The sequence below is a fragment of the Triticum dicoccoides genome, chromosome 4A, assembly GCF_002162155.2.
Source record: "Triticum dicoccoides isolate Atlit2015 ecotype Zavitan chromosome 4A, WEW_v2.0, whole genome shotgun sequence".
NCBI classification, from domain to species: domain Eukaryota; kingdom Viridiplantae; phylum Streptophyta; class Magnoliopsida; order Poales; family Poaceae; genus Triticum; species Triticum dicoccoides.
In genome coordinates, this window is record NC_041386.1 from 585,094,375 (window position 1) to 585,105,781 (window position 11,407).

An 11,407-nucleotide genomic window follows, 5' to 3' on the forward strand; every position below is an offset into this window, starting at 1 on the left:
ATCCGATCACTCGTTGCTAGATGAACTCATAGATGGATCTTGGTGAAATCGTAGGAAAATTTTTGTTTTCTGCAACGTTCCCCAACAAGGCCGCGTGGGGCCCCTGGCCATTGCCTTACGCTCATTCTTTCACGTAAAAGTCCTGAAACCCTTTGTACCATTTTTCACGATTTTTTCCGCCGCCGCAAGGTCCTGTTCCGGGGAGATTCAATCTGTGAGGCCTGTTCCGACACCCTGCCATAGGCTGAACCATCATCGGAGCCATCTTCATCGACTTTGCTGCCACATGACCATGTGTGAATAGTTTCCTTCGGACGTTAGAGTCCATGATACTAGCTAGATGGCATCCTCTCTCCCTTGTGATTGAATACAAAGTTCCCATAAGTTGCCTCACATGATCGGGATCCATATAATGTAATCAGTGGTTGTGTTTGTTGGGATATGATAAATTGTCACTTCATAATTAGACTGTTCATTGGATTCTATTGAATCTTTTGAAGTTTGTTTGCTGCATAATTAAGTAGTCACTTGTTTTTGCGGGGAGGCATTAAGGAAACTTGACAGCAACCAAAGCACAAAACATGATAACATCACCAAGATCATCTTCGTTAAAAGCCAACCCGGAACCCAACAACAACGAAGGAACACGTTGGCCAGGCTAGAACATGAGCCTTCCAATGCCGCCACAAATGGCCACGCCTCCACATGAGGCACTGATCGAAGGCAAGTATAGTGATTTAGAATGTCGGTTCTCCACAGGATCTAGAACTTTGAAGCACGCATTCAAAACATATATATGGTTTTAATTGAGCTAGTTACTCCAAATACTCGCAGATTCAACAGATCAGAGGAAATAGACCGCGGGTGATCTCAGCGAAACACTAGAGCGCAACAATAGAATAACTAGCGGGTAAAGGATGAGAGGCTGTCTTTCTATGGTGGTATACTGCGTAATCAAACAAACAAATAATCACTAGCATAAGGAAGATGGTTCAGCCATCACACACGCCTCATGCATCCAATTAAAGTGCCAGTACCTCACAAGAATTGATGAATATAACTACAAACTCAATATCCAGCAAAGGTTCACAGCAATTCAGCAAGGATTCATGGGAATTCAGCAAAGGTGCACAGGAGACAGTGTAAGTTTCAGTCCCAGCAGTACATATATTCAGCAAAGGTGCACATGAGCTTTCTTCATACTGTTCACTGCCTCGACTAAGCCCTGGATAGCCCAGGCCGTAGCTGGAGAGAGGGCCATTGAACAGTTCCTCATAGAGAGGGCCATTGAACAGTAATTAACTTTTAGAAAACAATACATGGCTCCACTATGGAAAACAAACCAAAATGTACATCAAAGTTCTGTCATGTTATTCATCTTCAAGACCTGAATCATGGGAAATTTCCGCGGTTGCAAGGGGAAGGCACCCGGCAGTGCCTGAGGGCTAAGGGCACTTAACTCTACAAATCAAAATTCAGTACTAACATAAACTTGCAAATCAGAATCCAGCAATTAATCTTTTTGACAAATAATAAGTCTGCAACTCCATGGCTCCATTGCAAAGTCAGTGTACATCAGGTTCCCAGATACAACAGCAGTCACCTACTCGTACGAATGAAAGAGCAACATTACTCTGACTACCCTGATGACCCAAACAGAGCAAAACAGAATCCAGGTTCATATCTAGCTTCACTAGCTAATCCATGTAGAGGCCATTGTAATCAGGTGTGGTTCGTCGTCTTCGTGCAGTCGGCAAGCCACTGACAGCTCTCTTCCATGTAGAGAGGCCATTTGCAAGGGATATGTAGCACCATTGAATTGCTCACGAAATAGAAGGGGAGACATGTCCATCACCTAACTGCGAAGAATGATATAACGATCTGTAAACCATATCGCAGACAATTAATACCATGGCTGACTGAAATATCAACAAGCTTCAGTGAAAACCTTTGAATTAAAAAGAGCAAATACATTTTGCATAAGAATAAGGGAACAAACAAGAGATTATTTTAAGATCACAAAATTGTTATAACTCTGATAAGACACCATTTGAATAATATGGTGATGTGCCTACTTCTTGAAGAGAACATAAAAATTTATTTTGCTATCATTTGGTGGAACAAGCAAGCTGTACGATTTACTCATACCAGACTTGAGAACAATATTTTCCTTTGTTCTTGATTATGCAACAAAACTGATAAGCTCTTTCATTCACGAGCAACTAAACTCACATCTCAATGAATTGCATGGACAGGATAAGGTGTACCTGGCTCAGCCACATATTTCTCCTCCATGAATGATCGCTAATTTAATTTTGAGATGGGAAATTGTAGTTCTTGTAGCACTCCCAAACAGACTCCAGCCTGCAGATCAAATAATACTTAGCAGTTAATATAACTAAACAGAAAAGACAAATAAAATGCAGTTGTGGGCCAGTACAAAGACATACATATCTTTCATCGCTGATTGCTCTAACAAAGCAGTCAAAGCAGCCACCACAAATTTCTCAAGGTAGTAAGCACCGCCAACCTCAAGTTCATCAAGTGTTTGCACCATTTGTTTGCGGGAGCCATCCTCACACTGATAATCGAAGGACTTCGCAGTACCATCTACTGCAAGATTCCTTAACAACTCAATCAAGAAATGCATTTCTGCTTCATAATAGTTAGCATCCTTGTCTTTGTAACGAAAGACAGCAAGGATGATCTGATTAAGAACCGACTCCATGTCCTCTAACCATGCCAATCCATGTGTCTTCTTCAAGATTTTCTTAAATAAGGGACTCATATCTTTTTCATCGAACGATCTCCATGCATCAAAGATGCCTACCAGCAAGTTCAACCTAGCCCTTGAAGGCTTGAAAAAAGGATAGTGCAGTATTAGTTCCCGCAGATCCTTCGTCATGACTGGGTCTGACCACCATTTAGCATATTGTCCCATTCCACTCAAGAATATATGAAAAGGTGTTAGGTAAGGCACGTAAATTTGACGATAGATGAATTTCTTCAGCACTTTTGTTGCAATGCTATCAAAATCTTTCTCCATCGCCGTGACCATCTCAGGCGATATTCGAGGCAATATCTCAAATAATTTGGGACTCTTTGTGATGACTATCTTGCCGTCATAGATATCCATATCTTCTATGTCAAAATCGCCTTCCCATGAGTACCCAGCTCTGTGCTTACTAATCACATATTAAGTCCCTGGATCAAGGCGCATTTATCAGGCAAAGGTATCATAATTTGCTCCCCAATATGACCATAGACATCCATATTTCTAAGCAAATCAGCGCCAAAAGACTCCTTCAACTCTTCATGCCTGAAAACATATATACAAAAATATCTATTTAAACACTAGGATTAAAAAACTGATTTGTATACAACAACAACAACAAAAGCTTTAGTCTCAAAAAAGTTGGGGTAAGCTAGAGGTGAAACCCATAAGATTTCGCGACCAACTCATGATTCAGGCACATGGATAACAAGCTTCCATGCACCCCTTGAATAAATAATAAAACAAAAGAGAAGGGATTGAGGCCATTACTTGTTGGGCATTTCAAGAAATCTTAGGTCGAGCTGCTGCATTAAATTCCTTGCGGATTCTGTCACCACCATGTTCAAACTCGTTACAAGTTTCAGCATATAATTCCTGGCAATTTCTGTTAACTTCACCCTCAGCCTGTTTTACAATGTTCAGTACAACGGTATTAAAATCTTGCACACAACTATTGCTTTATTTAATTGCATACAAGATAATTTTGTCAAAATTATACCTTTCGTCACCATTGCAGACTCCCATTGCAAGGTCCTTTGACCGACTCAAGAGATGCGAGTAGAGGATGTACAGCTCCCTTGATCCACAACCTCTCACAAGCATGCCCCACAATTGAAAACGGTAATATGGCGCCTTTTCTCCAGATAGAGTGAACCTATCAAAATAAAATTATCTCGATTGGAACCCGTTGAGTAACATTAGGAAAAAACATAGAAAGGCGAGATAAACATACTGATCAAGAAACTCCCAAAACATAGGTAGCAGTGTGGCATTTTTCTTGTCCACTTGCTGCTCTCTCCTTTTATCCCCGTTGTGGCTCCTCCGCTCATCCCATTGGACCAATTCATCTATGGGTGGAGGAATCAAATCCCCGACAAGATTGGGCATCATTGGCAGAAGGTTGATACCGTCAAGTTTAGGTTCCTCACTCGTGACATTGGCAGGAGAAGATTGGGCTTCATGAGTTGAACACTGCAAACAGAACATTGATGTTTATTGAAACAAAACAAACATGGCAACAAGCACAGAATAACTAATAAAGTCTTAGTCTCCCACCCTCTCATAAAAAAGAATGTAGGCCTCGCAACCAAGAACTTCCTGCAAACTTGCTTCTCTGATTATCTTATCGCTTGCATAAAACCAAGACTTGTCATTGCTTTGATGTTCCTGACCATTCATCTTGCTAGCCCTTACATACACAATATAATGACCTCCTTTCCGATCTCCAATGCGTTGAGCAACACCAACTAGACGGTAGGTGTTATTGTCATTCTCGTCAAATCTGAAAATTACAGGAAATAGTGATGACCAGAGCAGTCATAGAGCTATACAGAACTATCGCCCGCTCATACATCACAAATACTGGGATGCCAAATTCGAAAATATCCACACCCAGTTCAGCCTAAATAATTGTCTGGAACTACACAAGGATGATTAGTAGCTAGGTAGTGGTTGAAGATCTTCTTTGGTTATGGAGGGAGCTGGGAATGTATAGAGTTAGTTAATTAAAGGTTCATTTTCAAAGCTAGGAAGAGAAAGTATGCATGCCTTTGTTTGTCGCTGACGAGGGACAAAAGAATACTAAGTCAAAAATTATAGTTCATTTTCATGTCATGGATCCTAGCTAATCTATCTGCTCCCGCTTTTTCATGCATATGGACCTAATTAAACTAAGCTAACTTCAATTATACCAGTTTTTGATTTTTAATTTGGACAAACGATTGGTTTTTATTGATTATAGTTTTAACTTTGAGCTATATTTATTAATTAGTTAATGCTTCATGCTTGCAAATAGCTGGAGTAGTTCCTAACACTGCGCTATGACTGTGGTTGATGCATGGATCTATATTCAGTCAGTCAAGGAATGTTTTTCCCTACAATAGTCGGTCAAACAATTTTTTAGATTCAGGTAAAATGATTTCTTATCCATCCGAACAAGACTATTAAAAATGGGTAGTGCCTTAATTACTGATGCAATCACATGCATGTGTTAATCTTGCATCTGAAAGGGGATCAAAACTGAAGGGGTTGATGGATGAATGAGTGGGAGCGGCAAATCAATGGGAGACCAGACCACTTCTATAACATATAATTCAAAAGGCATTAGAAAACAGTACCTTTTGTCCATGTATGGCTGCATATTAAGAATCTCCTTGAAGCGCACATGTCCTTCCAATTTAACATACCCAACAATATTAGGAGCACTTTGTTGCCTGATCAAACTAACCACCATTACATCTGGAGCTCGGGTTATAAGCAGTCTTTTCCTTGCAGCTCTGAAAACTTTTGTTGTTTCCTGTTTCTGGTTATTTTGGTTTTCGTCACCACCTGACTCCACGACAGGTTTTGTTTCAGATGTGTTCGTATTAGCTGTATCAGTGCAAGACCGACAGAACCAATCAGGTATCAACTCTTTCTCAGTGTACAAAGAGAAGCAATCCTCAATTGATACAGGATCATCACCATCATGCACCTCAGCATCAGCTTTATTGCTTCTGGAAGCTACAACATGGTGCTTCCTATGTGGAATTGGCAGTCGGAATAGAAGGGTGCTTTCACGTTTATCATCGGAACCGTGTACACATTCTGTGCTGGATATAGTAGTAGACTCCTTGCCTGCAAAGATAGAATTAACAATTGTGACCTTCTTTGAAGCATCCATTGAAGATTGACGTACTTCATCTTCCTCTTCATCCAAACCATGAAGAAAATGTTGGATGAGTTCTTCGGCATCCTCCATTCTGCCGGTATTGAATTGGGGCCACCTTGAGCAGACATATGTAAACAATTTTCTTTGGTCAAGGAAGTCTTTTGCATTGCTTGAAGCACTTGTGTCGACAAAGAGCTCCTTGGTTATGTCCTCCGAGTAAGGAGATGACGGACTGCTGGATCCCTTGTCCTCCGCCTCCACCGGTTTCATCTGCGGTGTCACCACCTCCTTCTTGTCCAAACCATCATCATCCTCGGAGTGAGGAGATGACGAACTGCTGGATCCCTTGCCCTCCACCTCCACCGGTTCTATCTGCTGCGGTGTCACAACCTCCTTGTCCAAACCATCATCATCCTTCGGATCAAGTGTGTTGGTGTTTGGCCCTAACTCAGTTGAAGCTTCTGCTGATTTCGCAGGACGATACTTAAAAACCTTGAGAGGAACCTCCTGGTTACACTCACAACAGTAGAGTACATCCGTATTATCGGAGTTGGCAAACCACCGATGCTCGGGTTCCTCCTTGTGATGTGCTCTAACATGGCCCTCCGGCTCGAATCCTGCACCGCCACAAAAAAAGCTACCGCATTCCAAGCAAACCCAGGAAGCGCCGCTGTTAGGTTTTGCAGGCTCCTTGGCAGCAGCAGCAACGCGTCTTGCTGACTTGCTCTTCTTCCTCTCCGCCTTCTCCTCGCCACCATGGCGGGCAGACACATCCCTGACCGCATCCGTAAGCACGCACGTCAAATAAAGATCGCAATATTTGATCCGCAGCCGCTTTTGATTCAACTCAAACATATGCTCACGATCGTAGTGCTGAGCGCACTTAAGCTCCTGCATTGGGTCACTAGGAAGGACCATGCATAGAGGACACACGGTGAGCTTGGTCTGGATCGATCGGTCACTGATGGGGCCGCATCGCATCCGAAAAAGGGAAGGTTAATTAGGGGGGAAGTTACCTCGGTCTGGCCATGGCCAGCGGTTTCTGCCGAGACGACCGGGCCTTGGACTTGGACTTGGGCCTCATGGCGCCGCCGAAGCCGGAGTGGGTTCGGCGACGCCGGAGCGACAGGGCGGTTACGGCGGCACGCGGACGCAGCTTCCTGTGAATGTGAAACGAAGGGATCGATGTGGATTTGTTTTCCTCGTGCAGACCGAAGCAGGAAGGAAGGCGTCGTACCTTGATTGACTCCGCATGCATGCATGCTTGCACGTGTCGCTCGCCTTCTTTTTTTAATACAAATGAAATCGCGTTTGTGAAGCAGACCGTAGAGCACGTCAAGACCAGAAAACAAATCCTTTTCTTTTCTTCTCTATCAAGTAAATACTTCTTTCATGAAACAAAGCCTCCCCTCAAAAAAAAAAAAAGCCCACGACGCCTCCCTTCCTCCTTTTCTATAGTACGGTCTCGGTCTCTCTCTCTCTCTCTTCGTCTTCTCCGCCGTACGTACGTCGCCCGACCTCCAAATTAACCTCTCCCGCCGCCGCCGGCATGGTTGCCGTCTTCCCCGAACTCCGGCAGGCATGCCAGCTCTCCTGCCAATGCGACGACCACCGCGGACACCCATGCGGCATGCATCAAGCCTCCCCCTGGCCTGAGCCACGCCGGCCTACAACGTCGACGGTGACCATGCCCCGGCTCGCCGATCGAGAAACGCACAAGATAGATAAAGCTGGCATATTTGTGCATCGATCCGTCCTCGCAACCGTCCTTTCTCCGACGAAACTCCAAGTCGCCCGGGCTCTTGCTCCTTCACCCAACCAAGAAACCGACTGCCACCGTCCTTCATGGTTGACGTCTTCTTCCTCGCCTCCTTCCCATGTGTGGTGTAGTTTGACCTACTCTTGCCGTATATAGCTCCACCGTCTTTGACGTACTCTTGGCGTATATGGCTCCACCGTCTCTCGTCTGCGCTAGCTCCAGGTCATGCATGGACGGCGGACATGCCCCGGCCGGTTCGTCATCGACGCCGGCGCCGAGGAACAACACAACACGTACGTACGAGTACGCCGCTGGCGTCGATCGGCATTTCCAAAGATGCATGCATGCCAGCTCCTGACCCACGCACGTACATGCCTTTTCCCCGATAACCGATAAATAAACAAACGTCTCTCCTTCACCAGACCACCCAACAAACCGCCTAGCCGTCGACGTGCACGGTGATGCTTGCCGTCTTCCTCGGCTAGCTAGCTACCTGGTAGTGCACGTACACACAACTTCAATCCACTTACACTGCATGCATTCCAACGCTAGCTACATGCCACCTCTTACACTGCATGCATTCTGCCTTTTAACGCGCACACATGCCTAGCTACCTACGGGTCATGCATGACGCATGCATCAACGTAATTAGCTACCTAAGAGCATCTACATCCATCCGGCCACCTCGAACCCCTCTTACACGCACGCCCCGCCGGACGGACCGGTCAGTGGCCGGTCAAGAAAAAAGCCGATCCAGACAGGCTATTCAGATCGGCCCTATATGCTCGCCACCCCCCCTCATATCTAGCCATAGGCCAAATCGACGAAAAAGAAAGGTCATCTTAGTTCATGAAGCATGGATAAATGTTAACGAACGAGTCAATTGCATTGAATAAAGTCCATCTCTGTCGTATCAGACTGGCCGTTGGGACCCATGCGGTAACACTCCGAAACCCATCGGTCCGGCGGGTGTCTCCTCCGATTTTCCATGGCGCACCACCCAAGGGCCCTCGTCCGGCTATTCAAGCCGGATGCCGGTACCCAAACCATACCTCGTCCCCGTTTCCCTCCTCTCCCATCCGCCGCCGCCACTTCCCAATTAACCCCACTCGCCGTTTGCCGCTAGACACGCCCTCGCGCCGGATCATGACGTATGTGATGCTCACGTCAGAGCGGTGGATTGAGCTCCTTGAGGAGATCCGGGCTACGTGTGAAGCCTGGATCACAGTTGGCCTACCTTCGTACTTACCGGAGACGAAGGAGGAGGAGGTGGGGGCTCGGGCCCCTTGAGAAGATTTGGGTTAGCCGTGAAGCCCGGATCACAGACGGCCTACCTCCGTACTTGCCGGAGACGAAGGAGGAGGAGGTGGTGGATCAAGCTCCTTGAGCAGATCCAGGCTAGATGTGAAGCCCGGATCGCAACGGGCCTACCTACGGACTTGCCAGAGACAAAGGAAGAGGAGCACAAGATAGGGTCATGGCGGATGCGGAGCTAGAGGAGGAGGAGGCAGACAATGTGGATCTGGCGCCTCCGGTTGCGGGCTTCGCCATACCTGAGGCGTTGGCCGAGTTCGAGGTGGCCCAAGCGAAGGTGGCGGCGCAACATCAGGCCATCCTCGACTCCATCCAGTTAGAGGCGGAGGTGGAGGCCAACCACGACTTCCTCTGTCAGCGCGACACGGAGCTCGACGAGATATTCGCCGAGATAGAGCTCGACAAGATCTTTGCCAAGATAAAGTCCAATGAGGAGCCGAAGGTGCGGCGGGCAGCCATCTACCCCGAGGCAAGGCCGTCCGACACTGCCGGCGCGGAGGTCGTTGACATCTCCGACGATGAGTGGTGTAGGGTAACTTAGGTTATCTACGCAGTACATATTTTTTTTTGCATGCTTTGTATGGATTTGAGATATCAATTATGAGGTGTTGGATGCGGCCATGAAAATTTAAGGGGTGACCAGTCAGTGTCTATGGATGAACGTATAGGGATCGGATTTGTCAAGTACGGTTGTGGATGATATAATTTCCTACTCCGGTAATTAGTCAAGCATCACTCGCTAGCTCCATTTATCCGTCGAACTTCCACGGCTAGACGTGCCCGCGCGGCAATTCTAGATAAAAAAATATTTTCTCGGGTCGATTGTCTTCTCCTCTCCCATCGTCGCCGCGCGCAGCAGCTGGCCTCAACGACGCCGACCGATGATGACATGAAGGGCGAGATTATCGTCACCACGAGTTTAGGCACACAGTGTGGTCGTTGCCACGACATACAACCTAGAGCTCTCCTCAGGGGATTTATTTTGCCCCATTCGTTAGTGCACGAAACAAGCCACTGAGAGGGACTAGGGCACAAATACACAAATGATTAGAGAAATATGACCGCGGTTTAAAAGATGCCTCATTAACAAAACTATCTTCCTTGACTCTCCAACACGACCGACCACTGCAACTAAGGGCGTTAGGACTGGTGATGAAGAAGACGAAACGACTTCCTAGCGATCGGCCGCTACAACGGGCGATCTAGTCCATCACAACCAATCAGCCAACAAGTCTTTCCATCAAGGCCCACCGGGTGAGACTTCCAGCGCACACACATGCAAAGGCTAGGCAAGGCAAGAGGGAGGCGGCCCCACCCAAATCAACACTAATCACCGCCCCCCTGATTTTTAAGGGTCCCGCCTCTAATTAACCATCCCTAATTAATCCACGTAAGTTAAGCCACTTTCCAAATTGAAGACTGTCGGAAAACGAGCGTTGGAACGCTCGCGCGCCAGATAGCCACGCCCTGAAGAAGAATGGCACATGAAATCATGAGGCAAGGAGGGTGGCTCACATAACTTATATAGACCTACGCAAGCTTCTGCAACTCGTGGGTGAAGATGGCGACGTGCGAGACTCCCTGATGCACTGCAACACAAGGTGGCTGCCCTTTTTGGGCTTGCGCGGCTTGAGGTAGATGATGGAAGGCATGATGTCGACGTCGTCGTTCTAGGTCAACATGTAGTCAGGCTTAGTAGAGCCACCTCGTTGAACCCGACAGCCCTTCTCTCGTGCCCATGGTGTACTTCTTCCCTCCGCACATGTTCCCTGTCCCAGGAACCAATCCAAGGAGGAGGCAATGGTGGCCGAGGCCATTACCCTGTCAAAAGAAATAGTGGTTGCTTGCGGTTAAAAGAAACCCGTTTAACATTTTTAGTTTCGTGCTATATATTTTTATATTGAATCTGGTTTCTGTAATCTCTACTATTAAAGGAGGATCGAACATTGTGATGGTTCGACCTCCTCTCGATGGTTCGACCTCGATCCCGCACCGAGGAAATCGCTAGGAAAACAATCCACCCGCACGCCTTGTTCGCTAGCTACTCCTCCATCTCGTGCGATACACGCGGAAAAAACCCAGAGAACAAACGAACCGGTTCAATGAACCTCTACCCCACGATCCGGTAACCCGCACAACATGGCATGCGAAAAGCAACGACCACGCACACACGTCTCACGCCCCTATCTGCTAGCAACCTCCTCGCTCCTCCCCATCCCATCTACCTGCTGAAAAAATCGCCACGCCATCCACGCCGCTCACGATCCCCGCTGCGGCGCCTGCGTCGATGGGCTCCCCTCGGTCCTCCTCCACCAAGCACCCGCCCTCCCATGGTCGTGGTCCATCCTCTACCAAGCTCTTGATTGGGAGTCCCACGAGGTTGGGAGTCCCTTGAGGCCTTACCACGACC

The 11,407-nt window shown here is 46.9% G+C and overlaps 1 pseudogene; it reads right to left on the bottom strand.

Moving 5' to 3' along the window:
• Positions 1-1,354: 1,354 nt before the first annotated feature.
• On the bottom strand, positions 1,355-6,842 carry LOC119283703 (annotated as a pseudogene).
• Between the last annotated feature and the right edge of the window lie 4,565 nt (positions 6,843-11,407).